This window comes from Myotis daubentonii, chromosome 5, assembly GCF_963259705.1.
Source record: "Myotis daubentonii chromosome 5, mMyoDau2.1, whole genome shotgun sequence".
Classification (NCBI taxonomy): domain Eukaryota; kingdom Metazoa; phylum Chordata; class Mammalia; order Chiroptera; family Vespertilionidae; genus Myotis; species Myotis daubentonii.
Genome location: NC_081844.1, coordinates 111,391,967 through 111,403,418, shown reverse-complemented (window position 1 = coordinate 111,403,418; position 11,452 = coordinate 111,391,967). Strand labels below are relative to the sequence as shown.

The following is an 11,452-nucleotide window of genomic DNA, read 5'->3' as shown; positions in this document are numbered from 1 at the left end:
GAGGGGAGTGAGGCCGTGGTGGAAAGTGGGGCGGGGTTCGGGGCGCTGCTGGGCACTCACCTGGCGGCGGCCACGCGCCCCCGCCCACGACCCGGTGCCGGGGGCGTCTGAATGCGGAGCCTCCACCCACATCCCGAGGTGCGGGAGCCCCCCCAAGTCCCCACTCCCGCGTGGAAGGCCGGGCCGCGGCCTGAGCCGGGAACTCGAGGGGATGGTGGGGAAGGGAGCCGCTCCTCGGGAACCCCGGAGAGAGTGTGGGCCTCGGACGACGGATCCGCGGGGCGCGCAGAGCGCCACCTCTCGCCTGGGCGCGACTTGGAGATGGGGGGCAGCACCAGGGGAGCCGAGGCCAGTGCGCGGCTGGACCGCTCGCCTCCACGAAGGGTGGGTGCGCCCCGACCCGGAGGACTCCCGCCTCGACCAGGTGGGTTAGGAACCCGGCGGGCCCCGTCGCCCACCAGTGCGCGTCCCTCGTCGCTCGGGCGGGAGCCGAGTTCAGGACCAGAGCACGGTCAGTGAGTGAGGGGCGAGCGACCCCAGAGCTCTAGAGCCAGGGACCCCGGCGGCTGGCCGACGACCCGCCTAAGGGCCCCCCGACCCCCAGCCCCGCGGTGGAGGCGCAGCCCGCCTCGCCTGGCATTTCAAAGGCCGAGTCCGTCCGGAGGGGCTTTGGGGCGCTGGCCTTTCCCCAGACTCCTGGGCGTGGGGAGCTTCTCCTGCGGGTCCCAGAGGACCTCGGTCTACGTTCCTTCCAGAGGCTTTCACGCCCCTGCGGCCTCCCCACCACACGGGGCCCTGCAGACCCGCAGGCCCATGGAGGGTCGGGATGGAGGGCCCAGGCAGAAGCCGGGAACTTGGAGACCATGAGGAGCACGTGAAAGCCACCCCTTGTCTGTCCAGGTGGAACCTTCTATAGCTTCCGAGAGGGACCCTTGGAAGTTTCTGGAAAGCAGGCCTCTGGCTGGAGCCGGTGGGGGCCGTCTGCTGCCCACACATCTGAGAGTGACCGCACCACCCAGCTGAGACCCTGGTATTCGGCAGGCAGGGCCCAAGGACATTCCCCTGGGGTGATTCAAGGACTCAGCTTGGTACCAGGGGTGGAAATGAAGGCCTGGCACTTCAGGGACACCCCATTCCAATTTGGGGCCAGCAGGGAGGTTTGGGGGCACGGATCTTCTCCGACCAGAGCGGGAAAGGGAGCAGGGTCAAGCCTGCCCCAGACTGGAGAGCTTTGGGGGGAGCAGGCGGGCCTCCCTCCCTCCCTCCCTCTAATCTCAAGCCGCTATTAAAAATAAAACCCGCTCACGTCGTCATAGCGACCACAACAACAGCGGCTGTGGCTTCGTGAGGGTGGCAAAAACTTCTGCAGCCACGCGACAGCTGCCTGGGGGAATTGGGGCACCACACGGGGTGCAGCCCCAGGCCTGCCCTGGGGTGGGACGGGAACCCCAGCACCCAGCCCGCCCCACCCTCTCCCGTCCTCAGAGGGAACTGGCAGCCGCTGTTTCGAGAACTGGAAATGGAGACTGGAGGACTGACTGGACCAAGAGGTCACCAGCTTGGGGAGAACCCCTTCTCCCGGACCTGGGCTCCTCCTCAGCACCCCCTATTCAGACTCCAGCGCCCGGAGCAGGGGCTGCGTGGGGAGGTGGTGGTGGGATGCCACCCGAAGGCCGGCCCAGGAGGGCGTTCTCCACAGTGAGGCGTGGTCGGTGCTGCTTTCCCCGGGAATGGAGTCGACGAGGTTCGCACGGATCCCTGCAAACATTTGATAACGAGGCTAAATACACTTGAGCAGGAGGAAGCAAAGGCCTGGTTCCGGGTTCCGTGGGTGGGGACCCAGGAAAACCCAGGCCAAAGGTGTGTGTCGGAGGCCAGCGGGAGAGACCTGGTGGAAGAGGGGGGCGGGGGTCCCCAGGCTGGGGAGCTGCTGGTGGGAGGGAGGGTGCCCCTGGGCAGGGGATGCCAGTCGGTCCCAGCCTTGCCCGAGGCCCATCATTAAGGTGAGTCAGGTGCTCCAAGTAGGTGGGGAGAGGCCACCGCACAGCTGAGGTGACTGGCTGGGCACCCGCCCCTGGAGGCCCCTCCTGGCACTCGGGAGGGTCAGGAAGGCCTGGTCCACCTCAGAGCCAGGCAGGGCTGGAGGTGGGCAGGGTGCCTTTATGAAGGGCTGTCAGCGCCCTAGCTGGTTTGGCTCAGTGGGTAGAGCGTCGGCCTACGGACCAAAGGGTCCTGGGTTCGATTCCTGTCAAGGGCATGTACCTCGGTTGCAGGCTCTTCCCTGGTCAGGGCGAGTGCAGGAGGCAACCCATCGATGTGTTTCTCTCAGATGGCTGTGTCTCTGTCTTTCCTTCTCTGAAGGATCGATGGAAAAATAACCTCAGGTGAGCACTAGCAGAGAGCCCAGCACGGTGGGTGCTCAGCCCACAGCACCCTAAAACCCCGTTCCAGAGGTCCCAGAGCTGAGGAGGGACCCTGCTGGGCACCAGCTCCCGTGGCCCCTGCTGCTCTGCACAGACTGGTGAGGTGCCAGGTCACTGGGTGTATTTGTCTGCAGCTCACCGACAGGACTGTGAAGGGTGTTGTCAAGGGGAGTCGCCCGCAGTCCTGGGGCCCATGCCCACCTGATCCCTGGTCCAGAGGTGCCAGGAGATGGGGGGCACACCCAGGCCTGGCGGCCCCAAGTCTCAGTTCTCTCATCTGGACAATGGAGGCCCGTAACCCTGCAGGCACAGCTGCCTCCGCAGTGCACATGCCCCCGGGCACACAGGCAGAGCCCTGGTCCCCACGCAGGGCACAGCTGCCGGCACCCGCTGGTGCCAGAGCGGATTTCGGAGCAATTTGTCATGATGAAACCCCTCGGTGCCCTTTATCTCTGGGCAAGGCTTTCTCGGTTCAGGGCAATTAATCCAGCAGCAGCCTCAGCCGAGTGGGCACCACTCCTTGAAGATCAAAAGTGCCCAGGCAGGCGTTAATTAAGTCATTATCTCGAGGCCCCGGGCCCTGTGACTAGTCCAGGCTCCCCAGAAAGGGAGAAGCCGCCAGCAAGCAGGGAAGCCATTCTCTATAGGATTGTTTATAACTCCCTATTAATTATTTTTATTTTATTTTCAAAATTTACACACAGAAATGAAGTTTAAAATACCCCAGAATGCCTGATGGGCGTGGCTCAGTGGTTGAGCATCAACCTATGTGTGAACCAGGAGGTCACAGTTCGATTCCAATCAGGGCTCATGCCCGGGCTGTGGGCTGGATCCCCAGTGGGGGGCGTGCAGGAGGCAGCCGGTCCATGATTCTCTCTCATCCTTGATGTTTCTCTCTCTCTCCCTCTCCCTTTCTGAAATCAATAAAGAAATATATTTTTAAAGCCCAGAATTGGTTGATAACTATTTTGTGAATGAAGAGCCATGTCACGGGCCCGGGGGGCTTCAGAAGGCGAAGGCGAGGCCTGGACAGTGGGCACTGGAAACCGGCTGCCCCAGTCGGGTGCGCTCTGCGGGCAAAGCCCACAGCCTCCGCAGGCCTCATAGGAAAGTGAAGAGCGTAACGTGTCTCGTTGGTAATTTTTATATGAACCGCGTGTTAGGATGATACCATTGAGTTAGATAAATTATATGGTTGCAATTAATTTCCCGTTTGGTTCTCCTTTGTTTCGTGCGGCTACTGGGAAGTTTAAAATGCCGTGCTGCTCAGAGGCTTCCACCGGGCCCTGCGCGTGTAGGCACCAGAGTTCACACCTACACGGCAGAGCCAGGCAGGTGCGTGGGGGGTGGGCAGAGCCTGGGGTCTCGTGCTCCCAGCCGCAGGGCTGTGAGACCAGGGGCTGCTCGGCACCTCGGAGCCTCAGCGACCTCCCCTGGGTCACAGCGGGCTCAGAGGGCTGCTTTCAGAAATGCCCCCTCGCTCCTTCTACAAACACGACGTGCCAGGCCCTGTGCGAAGACGGCCACCCCACGGGCCCGGTGTCTGCACGGAGTCCCGAGCATACACTCTTCCAGAAGAGGAGCCGGGCGGCCAGGGAGGCCTGGAGAGCGAGCAACTTTGAGACGATTTAGACGGAGCCTTCAGGGAAGAGACAGCAGCCGCAGGAGCCAAGGCCCTGGGGCAGGAACCGGCTTGGCTTGTCCCAGGAACAGGGGAGTGGGTATGGCAGGAGGCAAGGAGCTGGGAGAGGTAGGCAGCGGGGCAGGTCGCTCAGACCTTGAGCACAAAGTAAGGAATTAGGATTTTATTTCCGGGGGGACGAGGGGGAGACAACCTGAGTGGAGGAAGGGCCGTGGGGTCAGCACCCCATTCCCAGAGCTGGTGCCGTCCAAGTCAGAGCTGCCAGCCGGCGCCCTCAAGGAGCCACTCGGGTGCCCACAGCCCCACCTGGAGTCCCACGGCCGAACGCCTGGCAGAAGAAACGGCCACGTGCCCCAAGGTTCCGAGCACAACTTGAAGTCACGAGCCTTGGAGCAGCCAGGGCCCTCGCGCTGTCCTGTTGTAGGAACGGCGTCCGTGCGGGGTGGCTGTTTGTTCAGGCCCAGCGTCCCCAGGCGGCGGGCGGTCCGTCCTCTAAGCTGGGCTCTGCGGAGCGGGTCTGGGCGCAGGGCTGATGGGCGGTGCCTTTCGCCCGGCGTCCGGTGGTCTGTGATGTGTTCATATTACTTGTCTAAGAAACTCAGTCACTTCTATTTTAAAACAGACATTTGGGGAACAGAAGCCACGGGCTCTGGGCTGGAAGGGGGGCAGGTCCCCTCCCCTCTCCAGGCCTGAAGTTCCCTCGGAGCCAGCGGTGCGGCCCTGGCCTGAGAGCGCAGCGGGAGGGGCTCCGGGGGGGGGCCCTGCATCCGGGCCAGGGAAGCCCTGGGCTGGGCCCGCCCGGAGGACCCCCACTCCCGGTCACGAAGGGAAGCCCAGCTCACCCCACCCTCCAATTCTGTGGTTGTGACAAGAACCCAACTCCCAGTGGCCCGAGGGAGCAGAAGGTGTCCACACAATCACAGGCTCTGCAGGGAGCAGCGCCAGGTGCGGCTGGACCCAGACAGGCCCGGCCCCTGGCCACATAGCCCAGTTGGTTAGAGCGTCGTCCCGGTACGCCAGCGTTTCGGGTTTGATGCCCAGCCAGGGCACATACAAGAACCCACCAATGACACGTTTGCACCATGGAACCTACGCAGCTGTGTAAAAGGAGGGTCTCTTACCCCTTGAGACAGCAAGGGAGGGACCTGGAGGCCGTCATGCTAAGCGAATTCAGCCAGTTAGAGAAAGACAGATATCACATGATCTCACCCATAAGTGGAGTCTGAAGAACAAAATAAACCGATGACCAACCTAGGTCCCGAGGCACGGGTGCCGGGGACAGAGTCACAGACCCTAGTGGAGGGGGAGGACAGGAAGAGGTTAACAGAGCATGTATGCGTATGTGCACGGCCCCTGGACACGGACAGTAGCATGGCGAGGCCTGGGTGGGGCAGGGGCTGGTGCAGGGGGGCAAACAGGAGACAATGAGAGACATCTCTAATACTGTCAACAAGAAAATACAATTAAAAACAAACAAAAAACTTCACACCCTAAAAAAAAAGAACCAACCAATGAAGGCATAAGTGGAACGAATCTCTCTCTCTCTCAAAATCAATCAATAAATTTTTTAAAAGACACAGCCAGGTCTTCAGAATCAGCCCTCAGCCTCATCTCCCACGTTCCCCACCCAACAGCCTCCTGGCCCCGAAAGTTCCGGGCGTTGAGGCTGCTTGCCACAGGCGCTGTCTGGGGGACACAGGGCTCCCCGGCTGCCTGGCTGGACCCGGTGCCCGGCCTTGCTGGGTCACCCTCGGGCCCCCAGCCGAGGAGGCCACCACGCCCCGGCCAGCACGAAGGGGAGGCGGTGGGATTCGGGGCTCCCTCTGTCCTGAGTGACCCTGACAGCGTCTTCCTCCCTGGGGACTCGCCATCTGCCCTTTGACCTTGAGGAGGGGGTTTGGGCCGCAGAGGCTGGACTTGCAAACCCTCCCTGCTCGTGACTGCTGGAGAGGCACTTTCTTCGTGGCTGTTTTCTCAACGGGAGAGAGCAAAGTACTGTCAGATAATCTTATCCTTGTCCTGCCCTGACCCCGGCGTCGGGTGGGGGTGGGGTGCGCCCCCCTCTGCGGCAGACAGCGCGAGGTGAGGGGCGTGTGGGCCTCAGCACCCGCTACGCGCCCACCGCGAGGGGCCGGCACCTCTTAGGAGGGAGGAGCCCAGGCCCAAGGCCAGCAGGACCGGTCCTGGGTTCGAGGACCACTCCGCCCCTGCTGGCTGTGCAAACGGGCAGGTAGGTCACCTCTCTGAGCCTCAAAGACGAAAGGGGGTCTAAAGGCAGAATTCGCTGCCCGTGGGGCTGCTCCGGTCGGCCCAGGACACGCCCGGCACCGCCCACGTGCCCACCAGGTTTCACGGACCCTGTGGACGGGCTGTGCCCTCACACGCCGAGCCTGGCAGGCAGCAGGCGCTCAGTGCGCAGAGGGTTCCACCCGCAGAACACAGCACCTCGCGGCCTGGCACCCCCGCCTGGTTGGGCCGCCCGCTGCGTTTGCGCGGCACAGTGCTGAGCTCGGCCCTCGGAGCCCTCGCCTGCGGCCGGCGAAGCCCGACACGAAAGCACCGGCGCCCAGACCCGGCTTTGTCACCGGTTATGTCGACCTCTGACCGCGGTCCTGGGGGCTGGTCGCACGCAGTGTCTGTCTCGCCTGCTCCGACAGGGCCTGAGGCGCGTCCGTGCGAGGGCACGTGTCTGCGTGCGGCCGCGCTCATCACCGGGGACACTGTGAGCCACACGGGCTCTGCCCTCGCGGCACTGACCCGACAGCGGCTTCCCTGCCCGCCTCGCCGGCGCTCTCAGCCTCAGGAACCGGGACTGGCCGGCACGGGCAGCCCGAGCCCCAGGTCGTAGGGTCCTCCCCACAACAGCTTCTTTCCGCTGATGGTCTCATGGTGAGAAAGTGGCTGCCAGACACAGCTTGCCTCCCTGCCCCACTGAGCGAGGAGGAAGACACTCCCCCGGCCAGGACGGCTCAGCGGCCCCTTCCTGCATCCAGCCCACGCGGTGATGGCCAGAGTCCTAAGCTCACGATGTGAGGGCTGGCCAGGCCTCAGGTCTCTGGCCAACCTAAGGGCAGCGCTCAACCCCGCGGTCACTTCCTCCTCTGGGCACAGCCTTCACCCGCTTCCAGGATCCCCCTTGCCGACTTCCTGAGTCCCCCTGGCTGCGCAGTCTCGTCCTCACGGGCCCTTTGTCCTGCTGGGCCCCGGACTCCATCCCCGCCCTCCCCTCCCCGGGTGCGCTGACCGGCCTCAGGGCTGACCATTCTGCAACAGGACCTCAAGCCCAGACCTCTGTCTTGAGCCCCAGATCCCCAAGTCCAACCGTCCACTCGGCACCTTGACCTGGTGTCCAGTGGCCTCGTCAACCTTCCCACGACCAGGACAGACCCAGACCTGCGCTCGGCCCATCCTCCCATCCTCCTCGCCCGCTCGCCCGCTCACCCAGCATCGAGAGCCAACTGGAGTCTCTCCCACCCACCGTGCCTCCCTGTCGACTCGCCCGCCCGTCAGTGTCTCCCAACCCTGGCCGGTCCCCCTGGACCCCCACCTGGCCCCGCCCCTCCCTTCCCTCGGCCCAGGTCCCCCCACGGCTCCGGGATCCACAGCCGATGCTCCAAGGGCCCCTCCCTCACACTGCGCCTCCCGGGCCGGCCTTCCTGGCAGCCGGTTGTCGATAGCGCCGCGCCGGCCGGGCTCCCTGCAGAGCTGAGTGGGCAGGAGCTGACGCAGCCGCTGGGGCCTGGGCGCTTCCATTAGCAGCTCCGGCCTGGCCCCAGCCCAGCGGCCTCCCCTGAGATCCGGGAGTCGGGGCCGCCGCTCTCCACGCCCTCCAGGTCCCAGCTCCGCACACGCCTTCCGCAGGCTGGGGGGCCGTGCGTGCGACAGGCCGCAGGGTCCAGAGCCGCCAGGCGGAGGCCGCAGGTGTCCTGGGTGATTCCATCGCGGCCAGGGGACCCGGGACGAGGGCAGCTCAGCCCCGAGGACCAGCTCCGACGTCAGGCTCGGTCTCTTTCTAGCATGTTCCGTGGATACGCCATGTGACCATTCTGGACCTCAGTTTTCGGCGGGGAGGACCAGCTGCCCCCAGACTGGGAGCGTGAAGCCACACGAAGACGGGCCCCCACTCTGCAGGTCAGGACGTCGGAGCGGCTGGGCTGGGCGGCCTGTCCGTGAGGCCGCGGGGGCTGATGGGAGCGGAGCGGCTGCCAGGTGGCTGCCCGGGGCTGGAGGCCTCTGGCCCCACGCGTGTCCCTGCCCCGGGCACCCGGCTTCCTCGAGGGCCACTTCCTCGCCGGCGGCCCACAGAGGCCCTCCCTCGCCTGGCCTGCGCGGGGTAAGCCCGCTCACCAGCAGAGTGCCGGCGAGGGGCAGGGGCGGCTGGGCCCCGGCGTCCCCTCACCGCTCAGGAGACAGCCAGGGGCCGAAACCCTCCCGGCCTCCACGAAGCAGCCTGAGTCTTGCAGGCGCGGCCGAGCAGTGGGGCCGGCTGGGCTGTGCTGAGTGAAGGGACAGTCCCTCTCGGTGGGGGAGGTGGCGGGGGCTGGCTTATCACTTCCCTGAGGTTCCCTCCCAACACCCACCCAGCCAGCTCCCGCACCCGCCGCCCGGCACAGTCTGCCTTTGAGAAGGGAGCCCCCTACTCTCCTCCCCAGGCCCCAAAGGGCCCGCGAGAGGGACAGCCCACCGGGTCTCAGCTGCGAGGGATCAGGACCCCAGAGCCCACCGGGCCTGCCTGTGTCCAACGGGAAGGAAGCCAGGCTCCCAGGCCAAGGAGGAGTCCCAGAAGGCTTCCAGGAGGAGGTGGCATTTGAGCAGAGCTTGAAGGACGGCAGCCAGCGTGGGGCTCCCCAGGCCAGGAATTCTCCTTCCAGCCGGCCACACCCGCCTTATCTCGCTCTCCCAGGGGCCTCCCCAGGAAGGCGGCTCCCCTCCCCCTCCGGGCGCAGAGCTACGTCACCCTCCAGGAATGCACTCAGTCCTCTCCCCCCTCCGCCCTCTCCCCACCTCACCCCATCCCCCGGCTTCCCCTCTCCTCCCCCTTCTGTCTCCATCCTGGTCCTCCCCCCCACCAGCCCATCACTCCGGACCTGCCACTGGGGATTTCCAGGATCCCGCCACCCATGGGCGGGGCAGGAGGGGGGTGGCACCCTATGCCAGGGGGTGGGGTTTCCTCAAGAACCTCCCCCAAACCCTCCAGCCAGAGGGGAAAGGCAGCTCAGCACCTCCTCTGGGCCTGGGGCCTGGGCAGCGGGAGCCCCACCCCCTGTACCTCAAGGCCTCTCTTCGTGGGGTTCCAGCTTCAGGAAGCGGCTGAGCCAGGGCCCCAGGAGGTCCTGTGGCCGCCCTGGAGGAGGGGCATGGCTCTCCCAGGCACCCGCCGCCTCGCTCGTGTCTGGGGCAGCACCTGCCCACCGTGTGCCCCTCTCAGGCTCAGGCTGGCCCGGCTCCCACAGCCTCTCTGTCCTTGGCTGTGGCCCCGACAGGGGCTGGACGGGGTGTGGCCCACAGGTGCTGGGAAGAGGACAGAGTCCACAGGAGGCCACCTCCTCCCCGGGAGCTGCCCTGCCCTTCCCACCAGCTTCCCAAGCACAGCCTCTCCTCACCAGGCCGCGCACCTGCCGTGGCTCACCCCCCGCCCCAAGTCCGTCCCGGAGCCTCCCTGAGGGGGTCAGAGCCCCCCAAGTGCTGCATGTCCCTGGAAGTCGGCCCGGATGCCCCCAGGGCCCCCTGCCCCAGGCTGACACCCCTCCCCGCCCACGGGCTCAGGCACCTGCAGGCAGGTGAACACCCAGAGGCCAGCTGGCAGCCGCTGTGCAGAGCTGGTGCTGGAGCCTTCAGCAGGGCTGAACCCCGGGAGAGCCGGGCTGGTGGGTGTGCAGGGGCCGTTCCCAGGGTCCACCCACCCTCAGGCAAGGCCTGGGGTCCCCCTGCTGGGTCCCCACATGCACACGACAGTGCTTTTATTTTGAAATCTATTTTTACTGACTTCAGAGAGGAAGGAAGAGGTTAGGTCTGGGGTCAGAGCTCCAGGCAGAGAGGCAGGTGGTCAGGCGAGGCCCAGAGGTCCGGCTGGTCTGTCTGCAGGTTCCCAGGGCCCATCTGGGCTGGACTCTGGGGAGGGGCAGGGATGGGGGAGACAGTGTAGGTGGTGACAAACCCAGGGCCTGCAGTTGGGGGGTGGCCGGAGGTGAGCAGGAGGAAGCCAGAGGCAGAGTCCGAGACGGAACATGCGGGGGCAGCAGGCACAGGGAGCTGGGACGGCCGGTCTGGGCGAGGTGCCCACAGCTGGAGAGGAAGTGGCCTTGGCAAAGCCCTTCTGCAGCTCAGGGTGCTGGGTCTGCCGACGTCCCCAGGTCCCCCCTCCCAATCGGCCCTCAGACCTCCCATCCCCAGACCAGAGCATCCAAACCCCAGTAGCCAGGGCATGGCCATGGCCTGGGCAGGGCACCCTGGTCCACCTGGCCGCCAGCACTGAAATCGTCTCTGTCGCCCTTCCCCCCCGCCCCCGCCCCCACCCCCCAGGTGGTCACTCGCAGAGCAGCGGTGTGGGAGCTCTGCGGACGACGGACGGATGTGCAGGAGTCACACGGGGACGCCACGTTCGTGGGCTGGCCGCCCCAGTGCGACCAGGGCGCTCTCCGCCAGAGCACGCACGTTTGCTGGGCTCTTTGGAAGCAGGGACGGCCTCACACAATCGAAATAAAGGTGTCTTCGGACTCTTCGGACTCGGGCGGCGTGGAGGCGTGAGGGGCCCGGGGGCGGCCTGGGGGCGGGTGGGTTCCAGCCTCGGCTCTGGCATCCCCTGTGCCCAGTAGACGCCTCGCCCAGCCAGGTGCCCGGGCGCCTCCACGCAGCAGCGCCTGCGAGGGTTCGTGGGGTTTAGTCAGTCGTGCCTTCGTGCACCTGCCTCTGGGCTCCCGGAAGGCGCTGCCCCCGGCCTCACTGTGCACCGGGGCCGGGGGGCGGCTGGGCCCTGTGCTGGGGGCTCCGGGAGGGGCACAGGCCACAGCTCGATGGCAGAAACAGCAAAGCCCCCAAAGCTTCCGGGGCCACGGCGCTGACCCAGGCGCCGGCCAGGGCACGGAGCAGGTGACACTGTGCTGCGTCCTCTGGTCCTAGGGATGGAGACCCACCCGTCGTCGGTCCTGTGGGGCGGGGGAGGGGTGCTCAGGCCACCCTGCAGCCAGAGCGGCCGGACACAGGCTCCACACTGGACCTGTTCGGGGGCCTCATGCACGTGACATGTTGGCACTGTCCACGCGGCGGCTCCCGACCGGCACCGGCCACCGCTGACCCCGTCACAGCGCGCCCCGGCCAGGAGGTGAGGGTTAGCTTTCCCACTTCACCGGGGAGACGGGTGAGGCCGAGGACGGAAGGAACTGCAGAT

The 11,452-nt window shown here is 65.7% G+C and overlaps 1 long non-coding RNA gene across 1 annotated transcript; it reads left to right on the top strand.

The window, feature by feature from the left end:
* Positions 1 to 9: 9 nt before the first annotated feature.
* On the top strand, positions 10 to 1,110 carry LOC132236072 (uncharacterized). The gene is made up of 2 exons (XR_009453153.1): positions 10 to 424; positions 901 to 1,110. It is a non-coding gene; the product is annotated as an uncharacterized LOC132236072 (long non-coding RNA).
* The last annotated feature ends 10,342 nt before the right edge of the window (positions 1,111 to 11,452 follow it).